General features: G+C 35.4%; 1 long non-coding RNA gene across 2 annotated transcripts; it reads left to right on the top strand.

Moving 5' to 3' along the window:
* LOC110008064 (uncharacterized) lies at positions 1-4520 on the top strand. Of its 2 annotated transcripts, XR_002282526.2 has the most exons (3): positions 418-1210; positions 3456-3577; positions 3717-4520. It is a non-coding gene; the product is annotated as an uncharacterized LOC110008064 (long non-coding RNA). The 2 variants fall into 2 exon arrangements; XR_016055840.1 differs by having other exon boundaries at positions 1-1210; positions 3456-4520.
* Positions 4521-6681: the final 2161 nt, after the last annotated feature.

The raw sequence follows: 6681 nt of genomic DNA, 5'->3' as shown, positions 1-6681 counted from the left end.
TTTCTATTTCTTCTAGAAAACCTATCAATATAAATCTTAATCCCACAAAATATGAGAATATTTGAATCCCATAAAATATGGGATTTCTTTATGTTGGTGATTTTGGATAGCACCAAATCCAACAAGACCGTGGACGTGTTAAGCACGTAAATCATGTATTGTGGTGGTGTGTTTTATTATGTTTTTTTATTTTTCGCATTCGATTTATAGTTGTATTCATCTACTTTGCATTTAGCCAATTAGGTACACGATCTTGAATGAGATCTCGCTATTTGGGAATCTCGATTCAACACGCTAGGGGTTCACGAGAACCCTACACTTTATGTATTCACCTCTTGAAATTTACATAACTCAAGGAAGAATTTGCATTAGCCATTGTTCGTGCCAAAATAGAAAAGAGTACGTGAATTGTGAGGAAAAATTAAGAGAGAGCTTCTCGAGTCTATTGATAACAATATAACTAATATTCCAATAATTCAACGGTGAGGGGGAGATGGAGTGACTGACTCTATTTTGGCTCATAGTAACGGTCATCTCCACTGCTTTCGGGTGCGTTGAGTGATGGAGAGGAGAGGCAAAAAGAGGTGGAAATGCCTCAAGCACAGCAAGGCACGGAGATCGAGTCATGGAGGGGAAAGGCAAAAAGAGGTGGAAATGCCTCAAGCACAGCAAGACACGGAGATCGTTCCAGAGAGAGAGAGAGAGAGAGGGGGGGGAGGCGGGGCAATCCTCCTAGTGAGAGAGACCAGGCGTCCTTACAGACAGAGATAGGGGCCTCCTGCCGGTAAACCTTAATGATCAGAGGATATATCTGTAGGTATTTTGGGTACTTTTCCTTTTAGTGAGAAAAAATCTTTCGAGCTCCAGCTGTTTTACGAACGTTTAAAATTTAAATCTCGAAATATGTAGTATTTCTTTGGATTAATGGACAGCGGTTCTGACCTACTGCCGGAAGAAAATGATTTTGGCCTGAAAGGGCGAAATCTCATTATTGCTTGCGCAATGATAGTCGTTGCCTTCGCCGTGGCCATCTTAGTTTTCTCGGCCCATATTTTTTGGCAAACAAGAAAGAGAGCAGCTGTGGAGCCAGAGCCAGGGGTGCCATACATTGAGCTGGTTGTGGAAAATGCACATCCATAACAAGAAGCATAAGCCATGCATATGTTGGACGACCATTGATTTGTTTGAAGAAAATGAGGATTCAATGAAGGTTGGCCTTAATTTCTTGGTTTTATAGTTTTTGGTTTTTTTTTTTTTTTTGGGGTAAATCAAAAGGGGAGAAAGCTCCTTACTCGTTTTTCATTAATAATACGAAGAAATACATCTCATAAATTTACAAATTAGAATAGGACACTTGTGCCACATCATAGAGTATTGTGAGAGAAAGAAAATTGGATAGCTAAACAGTGACGTTTGAGAAAGCGATAGCTTTCTTGGCAAGAATATCGGCAATAATATCAGCCGCCATATTTGTCTCACGATAAATATGGATTAAGGACTAAATATGACCTGAAAGCTTATAGCGACAGCTAGTAACAACAATATGAGCTCCTATGGAGCTTTTCATCGATCATTAATTACATCAACCAACAATAAGGAATCACTCTCAATCTGTAGTGGAAAACAGTTTAACTGGATGTCCCCTGCTTGTAAGAGCACGAAACTCTGTATAGTTATTTGATGTTATTCCAAATGCTACAATGAAGGAGTCATCAACACTTCTAATAATGTCTCCACCACCTGCAAACCCAAGATTTTAAAATGAAACCCCATCAACATTCAATTTGAAATGATTTGGACAAGGAAAATACCATCTAAATGGTATGAGGTGCTTGATTTTTTGGTTACGCCATATAATCTTGTTTCATACTTATGTTGCCATTAAAATTGGTGACCATCACTACAACTGGGGACTATTTAAGCAATCCATTGTTATGGTGCACCCAAATCCAATTGTACATTAATTAGTGTTGATACTTATGTAGTAAATGTAGGACCAACTTGCTCATTTCACATGAATTGTAATGGTAATATTCGATAGAAGAATGTCTTAGGGAAAATTTGAAACATCAATAAAATTTTCTTTTTACATTTTTTAAAATAAAAACTTTGTTTGTTTTTTTTTTTGCAATTGAACTGTGAAAAGCAATATATCATAAGAGATATTGTCCCAGTGAGAAGATTTTATAATGTATAGCTGGAAGAAAGTGTTCACAAGCCTATTTTCTGTACATGGAGATCACAAGCATTCCCACTCATTAGATGTCAAATTGGATGGTTTGAAGTGAGTCATGAAGTTTGATTTTTTTTTTTTTGAACTTTGTATCTATTCAATGGCGCTCTTACAATCACCCATTTTGAAATTTAAGGGACAAAAATGATTGTGACATCTATGTACAGAAAATAAAAGGTTTCTTTGTAGACAATCTCACATGCTTAGACTGATCACGTCAACAAATATTCTTTTTGCTTTCTTTGGTAATTTGATCATGTCAACATTTTGTTGCATGGCATATTCTAATTCCTTTCCACTCCAAATTAAGATGATGATGCCAATTAGAAAGAACTAATTTCTGGCATTGTCATAATAAATAAGGAAAAGAAAGAGCCCATACCACATATATTTAGTGCACCAAACATTTCCTTTTTTACTCATGAATGAAGGGGGAAAGAACAAAATATTGGTAATCAGCGGTCTGTCCAAATTGGCCTAAATCTCCATGCTTAAATCAGAAATGTTGTGGTATTCAATGTTTCCCTACAATGGTTAAATGCAAAGACACGCACATTATAATCTAGTGTATTTGTTATGTTTGCAGATAGTTCTTGCTAGATAAATGAAGTGTTTGAAAATCAAGGCTAAATTTATGAAATTTAGGTCCCCATTGTAAAATTTGAGAACCCTAGAGCTAGTTTTGAACTATCTCTTGATAGTGACAGTTTCCCAATGCGAAGAAAATATCGTAAAATCAATCTAGGTAACTTGAGATGTGTTTCTGCTCGACGTAACATGTATCAAACCATCTAAATCTAAGATATTCTCTTTCAAAGAGTTCTAATGAGCAAATGATATGATGATATGAAATGGGCTATTGACTTCTTATTTGGGTATGATAGCAGTGATAGTCAAGAACATCCATGAAACTCGCTTAATTTAGTCCTTTGTAAGTGGAAGACATTTATGATGAAGTAGACTGTCGCGCTATCCGCATTGTTTAAATGTGAGTTTAAACAGCCTAGACATCATAGTTAATTTCGTCGTGGTGGTTATTGAGGATGGGGATGACAATTGGGGCACTGAAGTCTTATTGGAACTGATTCATTTACTGAAAGCAATCCACAAACTAATCCAATTGTTTGTCAGATATGCAATAATCCAGGACATATTGCTTGCAATTGCGATAATCGGTGGAACCAAAAATTTTAGTCTAATAATATTCTCCAATCCTTGTCAGGAATGAGCTCATCATCTCCATATGATGATCGCTGGTATCCAGATTCTGGTGCAACTAATCAACCAACCTCAGATCTTACCAGCTTATCACAATCTGATTACCAAGGCCAGGATCAAATCATGGTTTGCAATGGTGTAGAACTTCCAATTTTAAGTTTCAAATTAGAGAATGTTTTACATGTTCTTGCCATAAAGGAAAATCTTATTTCTGATGAAAAATTTACTGGAGATAGTGTTTGTTTCTTTATTTTCTCTCCGACAGGTTTTTTACCAAGGACCAACAGACCGGGATAATTCTCTGATAGAAGGCCAAAGTAAAGGGTGACATTATCCCATCTAACAGGCTAGAATCAATGGAGCACTAGGAGGAACTTTTAAATATTTTTCAAATAGAGATAAAACAGGTGTTGGATTTGGTACTATTCAACATCAACAACATAAGAAAATATCATATTTTGTGAGATTGAGGTATTCACGTATTTTGTGAGATTGAGATTTGTATTAATAAGTTTTTTAAAGAAAATATAAATCCAAAAAGATTAAGACTCTTGGATTTATCTCGTAGTTTTGAGATATATGTAACATCAATAGGAAGTCTCCTATTTACTATGGACTCCTAATCTTATATCTATGGGATGAAAGTGAAGAGAATTTGGGTGTCCTATTTGGGTTACTACATGAGAATGGTGGTTCCTCTAGTGAGATGGAGATGGAGATAGAGCTTTGTATACATAAGCTTATGCAATTTTCTCTTAGAGAGAAGAGATATTTCTATTAAGAGAAACATTGATGATGCCTCCTGAAGACTCCGGCAGAGTGAGAGGTATGTTTCTTGTAGTCTCTTCCTAGAGAGTGGTTTAGTTATGGAATAACAGGTTGAAGAAGGGTTTAAGTTGTTCTCTTCCTAAACAATGGTCTAGTTATGGAAGAACATATTTAAAAAGGGTGTGCTCGACTGTATTTTTGTCGAGGTTTGTTCCAAAATCTTTGATATAACTTTTATTGGTATAATGAATTTATGTTTGCCATGCCCGTGGATGTAGCCCTTTTGGGTAAACCACGTAAATCTATGTGTTCTTGTGGTGTGTATTTCATGTTTTATTTTTTGTACTTTATTTGCCAAAAATCAACCCATTGAGTTTAAAGCTTCCGTGCACAACAACAGGGACCCCTTCTATTTCTTAAATATTTTTTTATGTACCTCAAGTTGTATATGCAACTTGTGGGTACTTGATTTGGCACATAAGGGGGAGGCAGAGTAACTCAACGATTTTGAATGGACTTGACCGAATCCTATAACACTGTATGAAACAACCTCGAATGCAACTTATCCATCTTCACTAGGTTCAATTCTGTTTATACTAATGATTTAAAAAACGTCATGTCGGCATGGCATTGTTAGGTGCGACCAGGGAATCGGTCACTTCGTACCGATTCTATTAATATATAAGAAATTGTCCGGGTTTAAAAGAGAATCTGCAATTTGGTACAGCAAAACGACGTTTTTCTACAGTAAAAATATCATTTTGCTACAATAAAAAAGCCGATTCACCGATTTGGACCGATTCTTGGCCGATCCACTGTTTTTGCACATGCTTTTTCACCGGTTAATTATTTTTTCTGCTCAGAAAAACAGTGATCTAGACCACCAATTCATAGATCCATACCAATTTTTGTGTTGCTCGATCCTAATCATCGATTCGTTTTTAAATCACTGATTTAAGCAGAGTGAATAAGTGGTAATGGGTCTCGCATGTTATAACTATAGTGGGAGAAAAGTTTTCATCTATTCGGCATTATTAAGCCACAATTTCTAGGAAGACACGTGGCATTCAAGCATTCAACTATTAGAATAGGACCCTGGAGAGAATTTAAAGTAGGTGTCCGTCAAGCAGTTTAGGTTGGATTTATTTCTTCATATAGTCTCTAATCGAGTATTGTTATTTTTATTTTTGCATCTTTCCATTCTCTCTTTAATGTGAGCTTTTGTTTTATAAAGGGAACTCTCCCTGTAAAATATATTTCTCTGATTTAAAAAAAAGAGAAGCAATATATCTTCTTCCAAACCATTTTACCAATTCTCAGTTCTTTTAATGTTAATAATTATTGGAAATGAAGTTTTATATGAAGCTTTGTGCAATAAGTTAATTGATGGGAAAAAAAGAGAAGCAATATATCTTCTTCCATACCATTTTACCAATTCTCAGTTCTTTTAATGTTAATAATTATTGGAAATGAAGTTTTATATGAAGCTTTGTGCAATAAGTTAATTGATGGGTGTTAAGTGAAAGAAAGATCTACGTGATCTTTTATCGGAGAATACATTTTTTTTTTTTTTCACCCTTTTCTTTTGGCAAAAGATCACTTACAAGTGATCTTTATTATAATAAGATAAATTTTAAAATAAAATCAACATAACAATAAAACCAAGATCTTAACAACTTGATGCCATTGAAACAACTGTGCACTATGCTTGAGAATAAAAGAAAAGATTGCAAGAAACAAAAAGGAAAAGTGCCGGAGATTATCTCAATCGGGCTTATTACACCCCACACTGAGTCACCACCATCTGATGGCACGGGATCAATCCACACCAATGGAACATGAACCCCTTTGATCACAAACTCAATTCCTAGGTGAATTCTTTTAGCAATCTAGTTTGAGAGAGATGGATTCTCTTTTTGCTAAACCCTAAAACCCTTAGCCGTAAATCCATACTTGAGAGATAGGAGAGAATAACTCTATAACCTAAACCCTTAGGTTCTTTCATAATGTGAGAGAAATCAAATATGAGAGAGTGGTGCGTGCCCCCTTTTTGGAATATGAGAGAGCAAGATGGGAATTAGGTACCAGAGATAAGGTAAGAGATTTTTGGGTAGAGACAATATCTTTTTATAGGTTAAGAAGATTAGGGTTTTTTAGGGTTTTCCTTAGCTTGCATTTTCTTGTGAGATTGAACATAGACCGTCGATTAAGGGTGACTTGTAGGGTGAGAGATCTGAGCCATCCATTCTATAAATGGGTCATCAACATTATGGAAGGTGTATGAACCATTATCCCCCTTTCTTAAACTATTTTACCATCAATATATTTAAATAAAATAAATATCATGCACTCTATAAAATTGCACGATCCATGTCACATATTCCTTAAGGATATGTAAATATCATGCATTCTATAAAATTGCACGATTCATGTCACATATTCCTTAAGGATATGTCAATTAA

Source organism: Amborella trichopoda, chromosome 5 (genome assembly GCF_054954075.1).
Source record: "Amborella trichopoda isolate Santa Cruz 75 chromosome 5, AtrichopodaSantaCruz75HAP2 v2.0, whole genome shotgun sequence".
NCBI lineage: Eukaryota > Viridiplantae > Streptophyta > Magnoliopsida > Amborellales > Amborellaceae > Amborella > Amborella trichopoda.
This window is presented reverse-complemented; position numbering and strand designations above follow the sequence as displayed.